Below are 21,314 nucleotides of genomic sequence, written 5' to 3'. Positions count from 1 at the left end.
CCTTAGAGGGCAGCTGGCGCTGCCCCCATGTTGTCGAGAGGAGGGGCCCGAGGCCCAGGGATTCAGCAGCACAAGGCCTTCAGTGTCAACAGGCATGTACTGAGCACATCAGAGGTACCTGGCACTGGGCTGGCCAAGCAGGGTGGGTGGGAACAAGATCACAGCTTCTCCTACAAAGCGCCAATGGCCTAGCCAGGGAATCTTAGTAACCAGAGGGCACAGGGGGCAGAATGCGAGAAGCTAGTGTAGACTAACGTACTAAACAACGTAAGCGTGGTGATACCTGCCCTTTGCCCTGAAGAGCATTCTCCTTGGGCCTCTTGCTGGCACAGAGACCTTGACTCAGCGTGGTTTAGGCTCTCAGCCCTTTCTACCCTCTGGGCCCCAGGAAGAGCAACTCTACTGCTCCTGGACCCTCTCACCTGGGGGTCACCTCTGCAGGTTCCGTTCTGGACAAGTCCCTCCTTCCAGGAGGACTAGAGGCTGCTGGAACCTTTGAACGGATGCTCTGAGCCACCCACCTGCCACTTGGAAGCCCTGGGGCCGTGGGGAGAGGTGGTGCTGGATCAGGGCCGACAACTCAGGCCTCTTTGGACCTGCCTGTGACTGAGCCTCCATGCTTGGGCCTGGAACCTAGGGGCAGTGCCTCTGTTCCCCCCAATTCCAGAACCTTCTTTTTTGTTTGTTTGGAGACAGGATCTCACTGTGTTGCCCAGGCTGGAGTGCAGTGGCACAATCATGGCTCACTATAGCCTCAACCTTCTGGGCTCAAGTGATCCTCTTACCTTAGCTTCCCAAGTAGCTGGGACCATAGGCCCATGCCACCACACCTGGCTAATTTAAAACATTTTTTGTAGAGATGGGGTCTCGCCATGTTGCCCAGGCTGGTCTCAAACTCCTGGGCTCAAGTGATCCACCCGGCTCAGCCTCCCAAAGTGCTAAGATTACAGGCGTGAGCCACCTCACCTGACCACAAGCCTTTTTCCCCCCCTCCACCCTCCGCCACCCTCTGAGCCTCCATTTAGTTCCACAGCATTTGCAGCCTTGGACTATCTCTCTCCTGCTCTTTGTCTCCCCTTCTCTCCTTCATCTTTATTTCCTTCTCTGCCACCTTCCTTCTTTTGATGTGTTCAAAGGATGACTGGGGCCGCCCCCGCCAGGACCTTTCTCACAGTGAGCCTCCAAGTCCTGCTGTCAGGGGCCCAGCAGAATGGTCCACGGTAGGGGGAGGTGGCTGCGAAGGTGCCCAGCCTGATGCAACCCCCTACCTATGGCCAGGAAGGGGTGTGTGGTGGCTGGGACATCCAGGGCGGGGTGGCAGGTGAAAGAGGCGAGGGTAGCTGGCTCCTGTGGGTTGAGGGGCAGCCGGCAGCCTGAGCCAGCTGGGGGAAGGAGCCCTCCCCAGACAGCCCAAGTGTTATCCCTACTTCAGACCTGTGCCTAACTATAGGTTGTCATCCACTTCTTTGGATCTAATTATAGTGTTTTGCAAAACCAGGTATGGGAAGAAAATACTGTATCTATTCACTTATATCTCACCCTTTTCTTTCTTTTAAAATTGTGAAATATAGCATAGTTGCTTAAAAAAGCATAAACATACACATATAATAGAGTAAATAATTATAAAAGTGAACCCCTGGCCGGGCGCGGTGGCTCAAGCCTGTAATCCCAGCACTTTGGGAGGCCGAGACGGGCGGATCACGAGGTCAGGAGATCGAGACCATCCTGGCTAACACGGTGAAACCCCGTCTCTACTAAAAAAATACAAAAAATTAGCCGGGCGAGATGGCGGGCGCCTGTAGTCCCAGCTACTCGGGAGGCTGAGGCGAGAGAATGGCGTAAACCCGGGAGGCGGAGCTTGCAGTGAGCTGAGATCCGGCCACTGCACTCCAGCCTGGGCAACAGAGCGAGACTCCGTCTCAAAAAAAAAAAAAAAAAAAAAAAAATTGTGAAATATAGCATAGTTGCTTAAAAAAGCATAAACATACACATATAATAGAGTAAATAATTATAAAAGTGAACCCCTGGCCGGGCGCGGTGGCTCACACCTGTAATCCCAACACTTTGGGAGGCTGACGTGGGCCGATCACGAGGTCAGGGGTTTGAGACCAGCCTGGCCAACATGGTGAAACCCCGTCTCTACTAAAAATACAAAAAGTAGCCAGGTGTGGTGGCATGAGCTTGTAATTCCAGCTACTTGGGAGGCTGAGGCAGGATAATCACTTGAACCTAGGAGGCGTAGGTTGCAGTGAGCCAAGATCGTATCACTGCACTCCAGCCTGGGCGACAGAGCAAGACTCTATCTAAAAAAAAAAAAAAGGCCGGGCGCGGTGGCTCAAGCCTGTAATCCCAGCACTTTGGGAGGCCGAGACGGGCGGATCGCGAGGTCAGGAGATCGAGACCATCCTGGCTAACACGGTGAAACCCCGTCTCTACTAAAAATACAAAAACTAGCCGGGCGAGATGGCGGGCGCCTGTAGTCCCAGCTACTCGGGAGGCTGAGGCAGGAGAATGGCGTAAACCCGGGAGGCGGAGCTTGCAGTGAGCTGAGATCCGGCCACTGCACTCCAGTCCGGGCGACAGAGCGAGACTCCGCCTCAAAAAAAAAAAAAAAAAAAGTGAACCCCTAGGCAACCATCACCCAAGTGAATAAACAACAGAATGTAGCTTGTACACCAAAATCAACTCATGTGCCCTCTACCCCCAGAGGTAACCACGATCCTGACTGTATGATAATCAGCTCCTTGCTTCTTTTCTCATGTAACCACCTATGCCTGCATCCCTACGTCGAGTTTAGTTTTGCCTGACTCTGAATTTAATACAGATGGAATGGCACTAGACATCTTCTTTTACATCATGCTTTTCCCACCCAACAGTGTATTTGTGAGAGTCACTCATGTTGTGTGTAGCCATAGTCTGTTAATTTTCTTTCTTTTCTTTTTATTAGTTATTTATTTATTATTATTATTATTTGAGATGGAGTCTCACTGTGTTGCCCAGGCTGGAGTGCAGTGGAACGATATTGGCTCACGGCAACCTCCACCTCCCCGGCTCAAGCAATTCTCCTGCCTCAGCCTCCCAAGTAGCTGGGATTACAGGTGCCCGCCAACATGCCCAGCTAATTTTTGTATTTTTAGTAGAGTTGGGGTTCTACCATGTTGGCCAGGCTGGTCTTAAACTCCTGATCTCAGGTCATCCATCCACCTCGGCCTCCCTAAGTGCTGGGATTGCAGGCGTGAGCCACCGGGCCTGGCCTTTAATGTATATTTCAACTTTAGTAAATATTTTGTTAAGTGACTGTACTACTTTACTCCTTGCTAAGTGGCCCATAGAGTTCCTGTTGCTCCTTAGCCTTACCAACACTTGGTCTTGTTAGACAGTTTAATTTCTGCCATGATGGTGAGTGTGTAACATGTCTCATTGTGGTGTATTGCATTTTCATTCTCATTTTTTTTTTTTTTTTTTTTTTTGAGACAGAGTCTTGCTCTGTTGCCTGGGCTGGAGTGCAGTGGTGCGATCTCGGCTCACTGCAAGCTCCGCCTCCCAAGTTCATACCATTCTCCTGCCTCAGTCTCCCGAGTAGCTGGGACTACAGGCGCCCGCCACCTCGCCCAGCTAATTTTTTTGTATTTTTAGTAGAGACGGGGTTTCACCGTGTTAGCCAGGATGGTCTCAATCTCCTGACCTAGTGATCCGCCCGCCTCAGCCTCTCAAAGTGCTGGGATTACAGGCATGAGCCACTGCGCTCGGCCTTCATTCTCATTTTTAGAATATACAATTTTTGGGTATGTTTGCTGACATCTATAATATATTCATGCATCGGGGTATATATGAGCAATTTGTAAGGAAAGAAGCATGTATTGAGAGTGCTCAAAAGTTTTTACTGATAGGAATATATGAGCAAAACAGTTGAAAGATCAGGGTAATATTGAATGCCAGGAAGGGGGTTGGCGTGTAGCTTGGGACTTGGAAGGTGATACTGGTCTTGTGGGGAGACCCCCTAAGTGGCAGTGCCTGTTGGGGCTAAGAAGCCTCTTCCCAGAGGGTACTGAACCCACAGAGTACCCACCACCCTTCAGGCCTTCTTGCCTAGCACATCTGGCAGAGGAGAGGGGGAGACTCTCAGGCTAGAGCCCTCAGCAGGTGTACCCTTCAATTTGGAATTGGCAGGTGCCCATCTTTTAAGCGCTTCTAGGGCAGTAGTTCTCTACTAGGGGTGATTTTGTCCCCCCAGGGGACATTTGCCAATGTCTGATGATATTGGCCAGGGATACCACTAAACATCTTAAAATGCACAGGACAGCCCCTATAACTAATTACTTGGCCCTGAGTATCTGGTGTTGAGGTTGAGAAACTCTGATCTAGGAAAAGAGCCAGGAAACAGATTTGCCATACACTTGCTGCATGGCCTCAAGGAAGTCACTTAAGTGATTTGAGCCTCAGCCTCCTTGGAATCTGAAAAATGGGTAGCAAGGGTTGCTGCCCCTCCCCCTCATGGGGCTCTTGTCAGGGTGGGGGAGATGGTGAATGTACAGGTGTTTTGGGAGGTGTCCCTGCAAAGGGGCCTTGTGGCTGTTGCGTTCCAGTAGAGCCAGGACTTTTCAGCGCTGGACCTTCTTCCTTGATTGTGTTCCCTGTCCACCAAGCTGGAGGCATCAGATGACAGCTGTGAGCCTCAGTCCTGGTTTGTGCTGCTGCAGGGGCTGTGGGGTGCTTCCCCCACAGTCCCTGCGGGCCCCAGCCTTTTGATGAGGGCTGCAGAAATGAGGGGTTCTCTGGGAGCCTTGGGGCCCAGGACAAAAGCATTTCCAACTTTGTCCTTAGCTGGATGGGAGTCCAAGGTTGTGGGGGTGATAAGAGGTATTTATCATGTTCCTTATCTGAGGACCCATTGCAGGTCTTAGGCAGCAAAGAGTGGGAGCCAGAGGTCCTTCTTGGGGGCTGTGCACACCCAGGCCTGGCTCCTACTCATCCTTTGTGTCCTTGCAGAATTTGCCAGCCCAGGGAGGCCCAGGGTTGGGCCAGAGTCTGGGTCATTCCTCCCTGGGCCTCTCTGGCCTCCCTGTTCTGGTCTTCCCTCACATTGCTGGCATCTCCTACCTTCTCCAGGAGCCACGGCCTGCCTCATCTCCTCTCTGCTGTCCCCTTCCTTCCTGAAACCTGCACTCACGAAAGGGCCCAGTAAACTCATCCACCCTGAGATGCAGATGACCAAATAGCTTAACTTTTCTTAACAAAGGGTATTCGCTTATCAAAGATGGGAATCCCTTGGCCACCAGAAAGAAGCACTAAGTGAAATCTCTGCCCAATCTCTTTGGCAGGCTGTTAGAAAAGTGCTGGGGGGCTGAGGAACCACTGAACTCGCATGTGTAGCAAGAACAGTTTCTGCACAAGTGAAAAGTGTGCGGTGGTGTGGATCCTCCCGGAGCTGCCCAGGGCTCTGCTTGGTCTCAGGCTCCGTGTCAAGATGGGCTGTAGTTTGGCCTCGACTTGGGTGTCTGGAGGCCCCGGGAAGGCCCAAAGCCAAGGCTGAAAGTGTGTGGCCAGTCAAGAAGATGGTGAGCTGTGGGACTTCTGGCTAGAAGGACACATGTCTCTAGGAAGCGGGGCTGGGGTTAGGGTTAGGCCTACCCTGGACCTGTTGGGATTGGGACTCGGGCAAAATTCTTGCTGCTCTGTGTCTCTCCATCTTGGTGCCTAGGGCCCTCTGAGGCCAGGCTGGGGTCGGGGCGGCCATGAGAGGAGCTCTGTGGGCGCATGGAGCCGGTTGGGTGAGATTGGAGCAGTCTGTGTTGGGTAGGCTGCGGTGTGTGAGAGGCCGTCGGGGCGCAGTTCCCTCTGTGCTGTGAGTAATCCTCGGCCACATTTGCAGCTCCCAGGGGATTGTGCAACTTCCTCTGGGGTGAGGTGCAGGGGGCTGGGTGAGAAACAGCAGCGGTGGGGGAAATGAGGAAACTGGGCCCGGCCTTGGGGCTGGGGAGCGGCCCTGGGCTCCGGCCCCTGGAGGAGCTGAGCATTCCAGGGGCCTCCTTCCAGGGTGCTGCCCTCTTGAAGGTATGAAAGCACACGACTGCATGTGTGTGAGCATGAGCATGTGTGCATGTATGTGTGTGCATGTGTGTGAGCATGTGTGTGTGCATGTGTGTGAGCCTGTGTGCATGTGAGTGTATGCATGTGTGTGACCATATGTGTGTGTGCGTGTGTGTGCATGTGTGCCTGTGTACATGTGTGTATGTGTGAGAGCATATGTGTGTGTGCATGTGTGTGAGCATGTGTGTGTGCATGTGTGTGAGGGTGTGTGAGCATGTGTGCATGTGTGTGCTTGTGTGCATGTGTGAGAGCATATGTGTGAGTGTGTGCATGTGTGAGCCTGTATGCATGTGTGTGTGTGTGCATGCATGTGTGTGAGCCTTTGTGCATGTGTGTGAGTGTGTGTGCATGTGTGTGGTGTCTTTGGGGAGGTGGGTGGGTAGGGATGAGGCCCCTCAGGCTGCACTGGCATTGGGATGTCTTTGGCGGGGGTGGGAATCTTTGAGCATGGCCAAGGCTGGAGTAGGGGAAAGAATGGGGAGGCAGGTGGCCAAGCTTGGGAGTGCGGGATGGACAGCATGGGAAATTAGGAGTCAGCCAGAGTTGTGCCTCGGTTTCCTCATCTCTCCAGGCTTGTTTCGAGGGTCTAGTGAGAAGGTCATGGGCAGGATGTGCTTAGCATGTCACCGGCCAGGCCACAGTGAATACCCACTTACGTTAGGGGCTAGGAGCATATGCTCTACATCCACCTGCTTGAATCCTGGCCCTGCCGTTTTGCAGTTTCGTGATGCTGGCAAGTTACTTACCCTCCTGTGCTTCCTCATCTATAAAATGGAGATGACAGTTATAGTGCCCAGCTTGTGAGTTCTGAAGAGTAAAAGACTTTACTCACGTGAAGTGCTCAGAATAGAGCCTGCCACCCACTAAGCGCCTGCACAGGTTAACATTTCACCAGGACATAGCATGTTTGTGTGCAGATGGCAAAAAGCTGCCCAGGGCTCCTGACGATCATTTTTGATGGTGGAAGTTTGAGCTGGAACTGAGAATGACAGTAAGAGCTCATGTTTACCTGGCCTTATTCCGTGTCAGGTACTGTGCCCAGTGCTTCACCTGTGCCAGACCCTTCACCCTCACAGTCACCCCATGAGGGGATGCTGCCATCATTCCCATTTTGCAAATGGGGACATGGAGGCACAGGGGCTAGAGTGACTTGCTCCAGGGCAGTGACATCAGTGAGGGAGAATGGCAGAATGGTCCACTCAGCCCACAGGTGGGCCCCTCACCCACATCCCTGCCCCTTTTCTGGGTTCCAATAGAAGTATGGGGGAGGAGGAGGATGGAGGGTCTGCTGGGAGGGGTATGAGGGCTGGCCTTGCAGCCTGTGGGCTCTGGCCAGGGAGCCCTCTCTTTCCTCTGTGCCACCTCCAATTAAGTAATCAAAGTAACCCACAGCTATAAAGAGTTAAATTAATATAGGGAATGGAGCCAGGTGCAGTGGCTCACGCCTGTAATCCCAACTCTTTGGGAGGCCGAGGTGGCTGGATCCTCTGAGGTCAGGAGTTCTAGACCAGCCTGGCCAACACGGTGAAACCCCATCTCTACTAAAATACAAAAAATTAGCTGGGTGTGGTGGTGCACGCCTGTAATCCCAGCTTCTTGGGAGGCTGAGGTGGGAGAACTGCTTGAACCCAGGAGGCGGAGGTTGCAATGAGCCTAGATTACACCACTGCATTCCAGCCTGGGCGATGGAGGGAGACTCTGCCTCAAAAAAAAATAAAAATAAAAAATAATATAGGGAATGGCTTATTAGTAGTTGGAGTTGGAAGAGACTTCCTGGGAGAGTGAGCTCCCTGCCAGTGTGTAGTCTTGAGAGAGCGGTTGAAGCCCACTCCTTTTTGGGCATGAGGGTGCGGTGGTTCTGAATATTGCTTCAGATTCACACAGGCCTAGTTTCCAGCTCTGTCTGAGTCAGTTACTGTGTGGCCTCAGGCCTCAGTTTCGCCACATTTAAAATGGGGGTGATAGCAGTTCCTATCTCCTAGGGTGATGGTGAGGATGAAATGAGACATCATAGTAACATGCTTAGCACAGGTCTGGGCTGGAGTAAGTGTCTGATCGATGGATGCCATTATTAGGCATCTGTTGTAGAGAGGGCCACACGCCAGGCAGGGAGTTGGGCTGCACAGATATTTTTGGAGGGAGGTTTTTTGAATTGTGGATCAGGGCCACTAACTGGACCCTAATTCAGCCATGAAATCAGTATTAGTGGGTCTCCGTGAATATATTTTTTTTAATGAAAAAGAAGAGACTAGAAAATATTCACATGTATTGCTCAGTATCAGTAAGCATTGTTGTGTAGAACACGTTTCATGTGTGTGTGTGTTTGTGTGTGTGTGTATGTGTGCCTAGTGTCAAATAAAGTATATTTTTCTGTGAGTCATGGTCCAAAACTTTGGTGCCACCACATCAGAGATTCTGTCCCTCCTGTGCCATGTTTATGGAGCACCTACTGAGTATAAGACGCAGCAGCAGTACTATGACCAGGGTGCCTCAGCAAACCTCGTGGTCTCACTGGAGAATCAGGGCCCAGTTCTTAGTAAGGTGGCTACCAAGCCTGTGGGTCAGCAGAGGAGGGAGCCGAGTGGTAAGAGAGGGATTCCTGGGCGGTGACCCTGTGTCAGGTGGGGACGATGAGAGAGGTGGGGTGAATGGTTGGCCTGGGTCCTGGGGGCTGGGGGTTGGAGAGCTACCTGGAAAGGTGGGAGGCTGCCGTCAGTGGAAGCCTGCAGGGCCAGGCCTGGCAGGAGCTGCTCTCTGGAACAGGGGGTTGGGTGGAGGTTGTCTGGGGGCTCGGGATTATTCAAGAGCATTACATTTATTGTGCACTTTATATCTATGATCATTACATTGTAATATATGATGGAATAATTATACATGGGTGAGGGATGTGCCAGTCTCCCTGGCTGGGGTGGGGTGGGGTAGAGAAGGACTTGGCCTTACTGATGCCCCCTTCCCCAGCTTGCAGGATCTATAGTCACTATGGATGAGACCCATGTGGGCCTGGCCTGCAACCTGGCTCTCAGCTTGAGCCCTGTCCAGAAGCCAGAAGACTTCCCACTATTTAGATCCCTGCCCTGGCAAGTGCTTGGCCTAGTCAGGGCCTCAGTTTCTCCATCTGTAAAGGAGGCACACTGTCCCCTGAGCAGCCAGCCTCCTGGGTGGTGATGCCCGTCTTGTGGATGAACCAGCTGCAGGAAGTATGGAGAGCTCTGGGTGGGTTATGATTGTTGTCTTTAAGGCTAGAAGAATTGGGGGAAAGTCATGAGGACATCAGCTGCCTGTCTGGAGAGCCCCTGGCCTCCCTAACCTGTGACCTAGGCCAGTGGGAGGAGAAGCCTGTGACCCATGGCAGGCTGGGGATATCCCCAGCTTTGAGTGCAGGCAGCCCAGTAGGGGCCTCAGAGGATGAGACTGAGCTCTGGCCTAATCTGGGAACCCCCAACCTCTAAAGCTCCACTCATCCTTGAGTACCCTAGGAGTCCCAGCTTGAGGGACTCTGGTAGCAGGTGGAGAGGCAGTAACCCAGGACTGACTGGCAGGGGCCAGTTTCCAGGAGGCTGTGGGTGGCTTCCAACCCACTGAGCACAGAGCCCAGAGGCTCAGGCATGAGCTCCCACAGTAGAATGTGGTGTTTAATGACAGGTCACATATATTGGCACTCCTGTGTGCCAGCGCTGTGCTAAGCACTTTTATATATTTGCAAACTTTATACAATAATCAAATGCAGGTCTTTTTATTATCCCGTTTTACAGATGAAGAAACTGAGGCCCAGAGAGGTTAAATCTCTCTCACAAGGTTACCTAGCTAGTAAGTGAGAGAGCTGGCCTGAGGGCCTGAGTCTGGATTCAGGATACCAGAGTTCCAATCTGGGTAGTGCCGCTTTCTAGCTGTGGGTCCTCAAACAGTGACTGAATCTCTCTGACCATTGGTTTCTTCCTCTGTGTCTTCCTCAAAGGGTTGTTGTGAGAGCTGTGTGAGGTAATGACTGAGAAGTATGTAGTACACAATAAGGACTGAATAAATGGGACCTGCTTCATGACCTCTCCTGCATGCCAGTAGCTGCCGTGTGACCCTGGGCCGGGTGTCTGGCCTTCTAGGTCTCAGTCTCCTCAGTTGTGTGACACAGGGTACTGACCCCTTCTTTGATCCTCTCAATAGCGTTGTTGAGGATGTTGGGTGGGTCCTGAAGGAGACCTTTAGTGAAATAGAAGTGCTAGACCAGCGGTCCCCAACCTTTTTGGCACCAGGGACTGGTTTCATGGAAGACAGTTTTTCCATGGATGGACAACAGGGGAGGGTTTCAGGATGATTCGAGAGCATTACGTTTATTGTGCACTTTATTTCTATTATTATTACATTGTAATATATGATGAAATAATTATACAACTCACCATCATGTAGAATTAGTGGGAGCCCTGAACTTGTTTTCCTGCCACTAGACGATCCCATCTGGGGGTGACGGGAGACAGTGACAGGTCATCAGGCATTAGATTCTCCTAAGGAGCATGCAACCTAGATCCCTCATATGCACAGTGCACAACAGGGTTTCACTGCTATGAGAATCCAGTGCCACCGCTGATCTGACAGGAGGTGGAGCTCAAGTGGTAATGTGAGTGACAGGGAGTGGCTGCAAATACAGATGAAACTTCGCTCACCTGCCTGCCTGCCCGCCACTCACCTCCTGCTGTGTGGTCTGCTTCCTAACAGGCCGTGGATTAGTATGGGTCTGTGGCCTGGGGATTGGGGACCCCTGTGCTCCAGAGCTCTCAGGAATTCTTTAGGGTTTGCAGCTAACCGCAGGTCCCGACGGATTGTGTTTGGGCCTGCTTCAGGCTTTCATGTTTCCTGTTGGCCCCTGCAGGCATTTCAGTTGGTGGCTCCACATCTATTCCAGGGTTTCCCAAGATGTTTTCTGTGGAAAGGTTTAGAGGTCAAGCAGGCACAGGAGATTGTAAGTCAAAGGGAAAAAAAAAGAAAAATAGGGGTTGGGGGAAGGGGGAGATGCTAGTCAATGGGTACAAAACCTCAATTAAACAGGGGGAATACGTTGTTTTCCTTGAGATGTATTATGTGGCATGGTGAATATAGTAAGTAATAATGTACTGTGTATTTCAAAATCATTTAAGAGTTAATTTTAAATGTTCTTGGCTGGGTGTGGTGGCTCATGCTTATAATACCAACACTTTGGGAGACCGAGGCAGGAGACTTGCTTGAGCCCAGGAGTTCGAGACCAACCTGGGCAACATGATGAAACCCGTTTCTACAAACAAAAAAATACAAAAATTAGCCAGGTGTGATGATGCATGCTCGTAGTTCCAGCTATGGGAGAGGCTGAGGTGGGAGGATCAATTGAACCTGGGAGGTTGAAGCTGCAGTGAGCTGTGATCATGCCATTGCACTCTAGCCTGGGTGACATAGCGAGACCCTATCTCCAAAACACACACACACACACACACACACACAAAACCCAAAACAAAAATTCAAATGTTCTTACCACCCAAAATGACAAGAATTTGAGGTGATGTATATGTTAATTAACTTGATTTAATTATTCCACATGGTGCACATAAATCATAGCATCACCTTGTACTCCATAAATACATGCAACTACACAAAACCTCAAATGGGTTTCTTTGCTGTAGGACTTGTCAGAACCTTTGATATGCTAATTTTTGTTGTACATCTCCAATATGTGGTCATGGTATACTCTAGGGTATCTCAAAGGCCTGGTGTTTAAAGCCCCATTTTCCAGATAGAGAAACTAAGACCTGGAATGAAACTTAGGAAGGGATTTTCCCAGGTTATGCAGTTACCTGTAACAGAGTTAGGGCCAGACTCCTTGCTCCTGACTCCGTGGCCAGTGCTTTGCCCAGGATACCTCTTCCTCTTCCTCCTTCCTTTGTCCTCAGAGAAGTGTTGTGTGTGCTGCTGCTTCTTTCCTGAGGGCTCCTTACCTTTTTCTGGCCCCCTCCCGCTGGCTTCCAGCATTAGAAGGTGTCTGTTTCCTTCTGGGCATTGCTATGAGATGGAGCTATGCCTAGTTTATGGCTGCTGGGAGATCCTTCTCAGACTAATAGATGGCAATAAGGCTTCATCCCAGCTGCAGGGCCCCTAGCAAGTTAATTCCATTTCCTGAGCCTCATTCTCCTCAATTGTATAATGAAGCTCATTGTCTTGTCTGTCTTCTGGAGTTTTTGAGAAGTTCAGCTCTGACATGAACGTGCTCTATAATTTTCAGTTCATATGCAGATATGGGATCCATGAGTCTGACAGTTTTTATAATTTCTGGAGGCAAAGAGGACATGGGAAAAGGAGGCCCTGGCTGTGGGAGCTAGCATGGTTGGGCCCTAAAGTTCTGATCCCTTCCCCTGGCCACAGTGGGTGTCTGCCCTTCAGTGTACTGCTGCTCCTCTCTGCTCTCAGTTCCCCTGAGCATGTCTGAAGTGGGTCGGTCTAGCTGACTCGAGGGACCCACGTCCCAGGTGAGATGTGAAATGAAGCACGAATTTCAAGCTGGAGGCCTGTTTTCCTAGCTTCCTGCTGGGAGCTGGTGTTAGAGTGGGGAAACAACTCAAGTGACTTGGCGCCTCAGTACAGCTGTACCTGGAGCAGGGAGTCCCCACCAGCTTCTGCTCAGTCCTTTGATGCCCCCGCCCTTCATGGGGGGTGACCGGTCACCTGGTTTGTGATGTAGGGTGCATGCGGGCATGCCAGTGCCTCCATCAACACAGCAGTCAGGGTTGAAATGCTCCAGGTCCTCTGCTGGCTGTGGGGGACTCCGAGTGACGGGCCAGGGGGTAGGCCAGGCCGGGTTGGGAGGTGGGAGGAGGTGGTGGCTCCCTGGCAGACAGTGTCCTCTCCTGAAGGGCTGTTTGCCCAAGTTATTCTTAGCACAGATTCATTATGGAGTCTATTTTTAGCCCTGTTTCTAAGTGTTGCCAACATCTGGTGCAGCCAGCACTGAAGGGGGTGGGGGTGGTAGGGGTTACTCCTTTGGACGTTTCTGGGGACTGGAGCCTCTGGCAGGAGAGTAAGGACAGAGTCTTCTACTTCCTGCACCTGCCACAGCTTGAAGCTGGGCATGCAGTAGGTGTCCTATTCATGCTTGTGTGTTGATTGCTCTCCCAGCATCTCATCCTTCCAGGTCTAGCTCCTGTGAGTGGGTGGGAGAGGGGGTGGTGTTACCACACCTGGAAAGGATGAGCTGAAGGTGTTCCTCAGATAGGCTTTCCACATCCACCCCTCAGGGGTCCAGTTGGCCTCTGACCCCTGCAGAGAGGCCTCACAGGAGGGAGGCAAGCCCCAAACTAGGGTGCTTGTGACAGCTACCACTGAAGGAGGAGCCAGCAGACATTATCGGGAGGGGGTGTAGCACTGGGGTGAGACTGCCTGGGATTGAATCCTAACTTGGCTATTTCCTAGCTGTGTAAACTTGGGCAAGTCATCAACCTCTGTATGCCTCAGTTTCCTCCTCTGTGAGATGGAGATGGGAGCGTAGTGTTGTGGGTTTAAGTAAGATAATACTGTATGAACTGCCTAAGTGGAAAGTGCTGTATAATAGAGAGGTGGTGGTATTAGTAGCAGTGGTAGTGCTATATTACTGAGAAGCTCTGTATGTGACGTCCTGTTGGGGTGAGTTGGGTAGGAGACTTAGCGCTTTTCTTTGATGAGATGAGGCTTGCAGTGGGGCTCAGAGGAAGTGGTTATAGCCAGGCATCATGACGGTGGTGATGTCTGCAAGAGCTGTGTGTTGGGTTGGAATGTGGGCTTTGCCACTCACAGGTTGGGTGACCTTGGATGAATCACTTAATCTTTCTGAACGCCCATTTCTTTATGTACAAGAAAGAGATGATAATACCTGGGCCATAGGCATGATGTACGTGGAGCATTTTGCCCTGTACTGGGAGCATGGGAGGACCTGAATCCATGATTTTTTTTTTTTTTTTTTTGTCTTAATTGAGACAGAGTCTCACTCTGTCGCCCAGGCTGGAATGCAGAGGCATGATCTTGGCTCACCGCAACCTCCACCTCCTGGATTCAAGTGATTCTCCTGCCTCAGCCTCCCGAGTAGCTGGCATTACAGGCATGCGCCACCACACCTGGCTAGTTTTTGTATTTTTAGTAGAGATGGGATTTCACCTTATTGGTCAAGCTGGTCTCGAACTGCTGACCTCAGGTGATCCACCCACCTCAGCCTCCCATAGTGCTGGGATGACAGGCGTGAACCACTGCGCCTGGCCTGTGAGAATTTTTTGGGAGTGGGGGTGTTGCTGTGTCCCTTTCCCATGTGCAGGATGGGGTCCTGTTGTCTTGAGAGTCTTGGGGAACAGCTTGGCCTGCAAGTTGGGAGGGCCAGGGCTGTGGTCCTAGCTCTCCCTGAGCTGTGTGGTCCGCACACACTCCCTGCTTCCTCCAGGCTTCCGCAATGTGGAGAGGCCAGAGAAAACTGTGGTTTTCAGATTCTTCCTCACAGTCCCAGAAGGTGCCTTGTATACTGTCTGGGAGCGTGGGGGAGGCCCTGGTTGGAGGCCAGGTGTGATCCTCCCCACTCCCCATGCTGCTCTCCTGCTCCTCATACTGACTCCAGGTGCTCCATGGAGCTGCTTCATCCTCATGTTTTACATATCAAGGGTCCAGGCCGACTTTGTCTGAAAATGGGAGTTCTGCTGCTAAAATCAACCTGGGACTTTCTGGTAGGTGACTCCCAGGCTCCTTGTTGTCTGACGTTTTGTGCCCTCTGACTTGGCATGGACTCCCAACCTGTATATCAGGGTCTGGAGTGCTGTGGTCACTGGATTCCCTGAGGGCTGGAGTCCCTCAGGGTGTGGAGCACAGAGGAGGCTGCCTCCAGGGCCTCTCTGGGGCTGGGTTGCCACTCAAGGGTAGAGCTTCCAGTGCTGCCCCAGTCTCCCTGCACCCTCAGGATGGGGGTCCCCTGAAGACGATAGTCCATCTTAGAAGCAGTGTCTCACAGGAGGGAGGGGTGATATGGGCAGAAAGGCCCTGCCACAGTGCTGGCATGTAGTAAGTGCTCAAGAAATATTTGAAATGAATGAATGAAATGGTACCAGCAAGGCTGCACCTCTGATGTAGTGGTAAAACTTCCCCTGCCTCCCTTTTCTTCCTTCTCACCCTTGCTCCCTCTTCCCCATCCTCTGCTTTGTCTGACCAGCCTTAAGCTACCCCAGCCTGGGTTCCAGATTCAGCCTTATTCATAATCTAGAACAAAGACACTTCCCCAATGTAAAGTTACAGTTTGTTCATCTGGAAAATAAGCACAATATGCTCAGGTTCTGAAGGCCCTTTGGTTCTCACCGTCTCTTTGCTCAGGGCATGGGGGTGATTTCTCAGGGTAGGGGTGGTAGAATCACATGCATACGCACACACACACACACACGTACGCACACGCACACACACGCACACACGCGCACGCACATGCACACGCACACACACAGGACTCAGTGCAGTGGTCTTGGCTGGGAAAGGTCCTTGCCTTCTGACCAGGAAGGAGCCCTCGGGGCTGAGGTGCTCCCAGACTCAGCACTGTTCGGGGCCTACAGGGTGTGGTGTGGCCCGCTCTAGCTCAGGCTGGGGGGTTCCTGTGGGTGTCAGGGGATGGGTGGCCATTCAACTGTGTCCACTGGGCTGGGCCGCCACTGTGACTTTGTGTATGACCTTCAGGGAGTGAGGGGGCGTGCATCAGGGCGCCTATCTGTGTCGTTATGACTGGTCGTGAGGGAGGGTGCCACATGTCTAGCCAGCCAGGAAGCAGGGCCAGTTAGCTCCTGTTCCTGGGTGCCTCCTGGCTCTGGGGACAATAGAAAATGATTCATGCAAAGGGGCCCTCCCTGTTTTGGCCACAACCTGAGGAGTAAGGTGGCCTGGCTGTCTGCCTTTCCCTGCTTCCCACCAGGTGCCCGAGTTCTCCCCTCCTTCCTCGCCTCAGACCCCGTTTCTCCCTGGGGATAGGTGGCTGCCCTTCCCTGCAGCCTGACACCCTCTCAGAGACAAACAGAGGAGTGGGCTGCCCATGCCTATAGCTATAAGAGTGAGTCAGTGTAGGGACCGGAGGGCATGAAGTCCCTCTGCTTCCTGCAGCCAGGTGGTCCCTGCACCAGAAGAAGTGGCCCGATGAGGCCTGGGCTGGGACGCTGTGGTCAGCACTGATACCAGCTGAGTGGCTTTCCAGCTTAAGAAGACCTGCCAGAGATGGGAGCGGACAAGCTCCAGCTGCCCACCACTCGCCTTGCCATCCTGGGTGCAGCCGGCTGGTGACTCATTCCCCTGGGGAGTGAGCCAGCTCCTCTCCTGGGGTACCCCAGCACCTTGGTGCAGGCTGGGTGGCCAGGAGTCCTGGGTGCTTCAGAAAACCTGTGCTGAGCCCAGGCCCTGGTAAGCTGGGGAGGGAGGACTGAGGCCCTCTGTATGGGGTGGGGGTCGCAGCCAGACTTCTCTTGCTCCTTTTCCTGGCGCCCGCAGACTTCACCCTCCCTCTGGCCACAGAGGAGGCTGCAACCCCAGATTACGTAATGGGTCCAAAATGCCTGGCAAGCAAGCAGCCTAGCCAGTGGCTAGACTCAGGAGTCCCCATTCCCCAGTACCTGCCACCAGGGCAAGTTCCCATTCCCTTCCTGGGCTGGGTGGGAGAGTGGGTGGTGCTCGCTCACCCCTGGAAAGAGCTGTGCTGCCTGGGAAGGGGTGGGGAGGCTTTCTCCAGAGACATGAATTCTTGGCCTGACCCCAGATGCCAGCCTGCCCAGCTCCACTCCAGAGTAACGCTGGGTACACACACAGCCCCATTGTGTGCCTGGGCCCCGTGCCTGCCCAGGGCCTGGCACTGGCTCTATCAACAGCAGTGGCTCCGTCAGCTCCTCAGCAGCCCCTGCCAGCGCTTGAGCCCTTGGGCCCCTGGTGAGGAGGAAGAGGGAGGACTAGTGATTAAGGGTATGAGTCCTGGGTGGGGTACCAGGACCTTTTTGGATGCTATCAACTATGAGAGACAAGAGCAGGGAGACTTAGCCGCATTCCCCGAGGAGGAAACTGAGGCCCTGAGAGGCTTCAGTAACTTGCCCATGGCCTCATGGCTAGTGAGAGGCAGAGCTGGGGTTGGAGCCCAGAGCTGTGGCTGAGCCCCTTACTGTGCTCATCACCCAATCCCAGACCAGGACTCAGGAGAAGGCATGGTGCCCGCTTTCCACAGCCCCACTTTGGGGAGCCTCTTTCTGGAAAATACATGTCCCCAGGGTGGAAGGGGACCCTGCAACAGTAGGATTTGGAGTCCTGTGTGCTTGTGAGAAGCATGGGGGTTCATTTTCAAGGATGGTGCTGGTGGCCACACAGGCAGAGTAGGTTTCCAGAGCTGGAGGACAGGCTCTGTGCCTCAGTTTCCCTGCTCTACCCACACTGTACATCCACTGTGCCTTCTGGGAGGGGATAGGAATATTGAGGTGAGGTATGGCCAGGGCTGGGGACTAGACCCCCACTCCTGAGCTCTACAGGCTGGTGTGAAGCCCCCTTCACCCACCCAGAACCCCACTCAATGCCTCTTGATGCTTCTGTTCTAAGTTGGGTCTGAGTCGCCCACCTCCTCAGCTTTCCCAGCCTGAAGAGGCCTCTGAGCTGGGTGAGCCTGCCAAGGGGGTAGCCCAGCTCAGTGCCATGAGGGCCCTGCCTCTGCCACAGGCCCATGTTCCACCACCCCCCTGCCAAGGTGAGGGTGCCCAGACATGACCCTTTTGGGGCCTGCCCTGTATTTTACTTTCCAGGCTAGGCTTATTCACTCCAAGAGGCTTGATTCCCCTGGGGCTGGGGGGAGCTCAAGGGCTCCTCCGTTCTCCAATAGCCCACCCTTTTGTTCCCCTGTCTGTCCTGGGCATGAAGCCTGGCTCCCTCCTTCTACACCATCTCAGTCCTCTTAGCAAGGGATAGGGAATTCTGCAGTGACTGCAGGATTGTGAAATGCCAGGGCTGGACTTTGGGGACAGGCGGGGAAAGAGAGATGCTGGAAGGGGACACTGAGACCATGTCCCTTCATACCCCACGTGGGAGGTCTGTCTCCTCCATTCTGCTGGCGCTCATTTTCCTGCATGTATACCATTCCCACCCACCAGTCAGCATACCTTCACCCAAGGCCACAGTGGTGGGGACGTTGAGCCCAGAGGACCATGTCCGAGTGTCCTCTACCTGGGGCCTGTGTGGGAGAGGAGGAAACCAAGGGACAGCCCTCAAGGAGTTTACACTGCAGCTGAGAAAACCAGACAGGTGACTTCTTTGTACCTGTTTCTCATTTGTAAAATGAGTACAGTAGTATTTCCTACTTCCTAGTGTCATTGGGAAGGCCAAATGAGTTAATATATGATGAAGCTGAGGGCCTGGCACCGGCTCTATCATGACTTTAGAAGCCACCCTTGATAGATGGTTTTACAACTCAATACAAGTTTTAGTAGTATCCATAGTGGTAGAAGAAATACAATATATGATATCAGATAATGATGTTTTTTCCAAGCTGGATTGTAAGAACCATAGGGCAGGGGCTGTCTTATTCATCCTTGTATTCTTGTGTCAGACACAGAACCAGGCTTGGAACAGAGTAAGTCATTGTTCCCAAATGGTGATCAGAGGTGGGTGAAGTCAGGGTGTGCTGCCTGGAGGAGGAGGAGACCCTGGAGCAGGGCTTCCAGAGAGCAGAAGTTGGATAATCTGTGGGAGAGGAACTGGGGGAGGGTCTGGGGGCCCAGATTGGATGGGGAGGTCCCCTTGGCTGCACCCAGTGCTTGTTTAAGGAGAGGGATCCTGCATGCTTTGGAGGCCCAACTAGAGCGCTTGGACTTTATCTGGTGGGTAGTGGAGAGCAATTGGGGGTGATGGAGCAGGAAAACAATCTTTCTATGTTGCTCAGTCAATTTAATTTTTTGTTTTGCTTTGTTTTGTTTTTGCGACGGAGTCTTGCTGTCGCCCAGGCTGGAGTGCAGTGGCGCGATTTCGGCTCACTGCAAGCTCCACCTCCCGGGTTCATGCCATTCTCCTGCCTCAGCCTCCTGAGTAGCTGGGACTACAGGCACCTGCCACCATGCCAGGCTAATTTTTTTTGTATTTTTAGTAGAGATGGGGTTTCACCGTGTTAGCCAGGATGGTCTCGATCTCCTGACCTCGTGATCCGCCCACCTCAGCCTCCCAAAGTGCTGGGATTACAGGCGTGAGCCACCGCGCCCGGCCTATTTCATTTTGGTTTTGCTCCCTTGTTCTCTGAGGACTATTTTATTTCTTCATTTCTCCGAAGACAATAAATCCTCTCTGCTTTTCAGTCTCTTCTTTCTGATCCCTAGTCACCCCTGTCCCACATCCCTGTGTTCTGTTCTTGGCTTCTTCTCCTTGGCCATCCTGGCCTGTTCTCCCTGTTGTGCTTTTGCCTGGCTTCCCCTTCCTTTACCTGATCCCTGACCCACCTTCTCTGGAATAGGAGTTGGGTGGAGTTCGACTTGCTGAGAGATGGGTACTGGCATGGTGTTACCACATGGTGGGAGCTGGCATGAAGGCACCTGAGCCAGGAGGATATCTTCTATTCTGATGTAACCCTATACATCCTTCAGGGAATGACCCTGCCCCAGTTATGTGGCTAAGGCCCATTAGAAGGATCTTACTTTATATTTGTCAACCTGTTTAATGAAAATGTAGATTTCCAAAATATATAAATTAGGAAGTGATGGGATCTTGTTTTCTTGTTTATAAATTTAGTGGAGGCCGGCACGGTGGCTCAAGCCTGTAATCCCAGCACTTTGGGAGGCCGAGACGGGCAGATCACGAGGTCAGGAGATCGAGACCATCCTGGCTAACACAGCAAAATCCCGTCTCTACTAAAAAATACAAAAAACTAGCCGGGCAAGGTGCCAGGCGCCTGTAGTCCTGGCTACTCAGGAGGCTGAGGCAGGAGAATGGCGTAAACCCGGGAGGCAGAGCTTGCAGTGAGCTGAGATCCGGCTCCTGCACCCCAGCCTGGGCGACAGAGCAAGACTCCGTCTCAAAAAATAAAATAAAATAAAATAAAAAATAAATTTAGTGGAAAGATCAGCACTTTGGGAGGCCGAGGCAGGAGAATCGCTTGAGGCCAGGAGTTCAAGACTAGCCTGGGCAACATAATGAGAGCCCCATCTCTACAAAAAATAAAAACAATTAGTGGGGTGTATTGTCACACACCTGTGGTCTCAGCTACTTGGGAGGCTGAGGTGGGAGGATTGTTTGAGCCTGGGAAGGTGAAGCGGCAGTGAGATGTGATTGTGCCACTGCACTCCAGCCTGGATGACAGAGTGAGACCCTGTCTCAAAAATAAAAATAAAAAATAAATTTAATGGAAAGGAATATTAAACCAGATGGGAACAATGCAGACAACTAGTGCCTTTTTCATCTCCTTTTAAACATCCATCCATCCATCCATGCCTACATCTATCCATTATATCCACCTTTTCATCCATTATATCCATCCATCCATTCATCTACCCATTATTATATCCACCTTTTCATCTGTCCACCCATCCATTTATGCATGCATCCATTATATCCATCCATCCATCCATCCATCCATCCATCCATCCACCCACCCACTATTATATCTATCTTTTCATGCATCCACCCATCCATTTATACATGCATCCATTATATCCATCCATCCATTATATACATGCATCCATCAAATATTTATTGAGCACCTATCCTGTGCCAGGTACTACGTTAGATACTTTACGTTTAATCCCTACAGAAATTCTCCAGGATGGATATTGTCCTCATTTTACACATGAAGATACTGAGACCCTGGGAAATTAAGTAAGTTGATGAAGGTCACACAGCTAGAAAGTGACAGATCTGGGATTCAGCTCAACTAGGTTCAAAGCACACTCTCTTAGTGTTTAATCAAATGGCCTCTCTTGGTGTCACCAGTGCCTAGTTCTAAGTGTGGAACATAACAGCTGTGTTATCGAATGAACGGGCATGCCAAGGTTCTGGAATGCTGGATCTCTATAGCTCTATCCTAGGAGCAGCCTAGGGGCAGAAGGCAATGCTGGGCTTCTAGTTCTGTTGGCATTTGCTACCAGCAACCTAATGTTGCCGTCACTACCCCCGGTATGGAGGTTTCTTCTCCACGCACCTTGGAACTCTGGCAAGTCTGTTTTCTTCTCTCCACCTTCCCAGCTCTCCCTTTGAGGACTGAGTCTTACCTTCTGCCAAGTGGG

At 51.9% G+C, this 21,314-nt stretch overlaps 1 protein-coding gene across 8 annotated transcripts in view; it reads left to right on the top strand.

Annotated features, from left to right (window-relative positions):
* TFEB (transcription factor EB) overlaps window positions 1-21,314 on the top strand; it is a 54,598-nt gene that overhangs the window by 7,843 nt on the left and 25,441 nt on the right. The window contains exon 1 of one of the 8 annotated variants that reach the window (XM_033217120.1): window positions 5,535-5,558. The exons of 4 other annotated variants lie outside the window; for them this stretch is intronic. The gene's annotated coding sequence lies outside the window, so the exon portion shown is untranslated. Of the gene's footprint in view, window positions 1-5,534; window positions 5,559-5,938; window positions 6,055-20,887; window positions 20,908-21,314 lie in introns of those variants that run through there. 3 more of the 8 variants (XM_033217117.1, XM_033217119.1, XM_033217115.1) reach the window with 3 other exon arrangements.

This window comes from Trachypithecus francoisi, unplaced genomic scaffold (genome assembly GCF_009764315.1).
Source record: "Trachypithecus francoisi isolate TF-2019V2 unplaced genomic scaffold, Tfra_2.0 Lachesis_group10, whole genome shotgun sequence".
Taxonomy (NCBI): Eukaryota; Metazoa; Chordata; class Mammalia; order Primates; family Cercopithecidae; genus Trachypithecus; species Trachypithecus francoisi.
The sequence above is the reverse complement of the archived record's forward strand: the minus strand, read 5'-3'. Positions and strand labels throughout refer to the sequence as shown.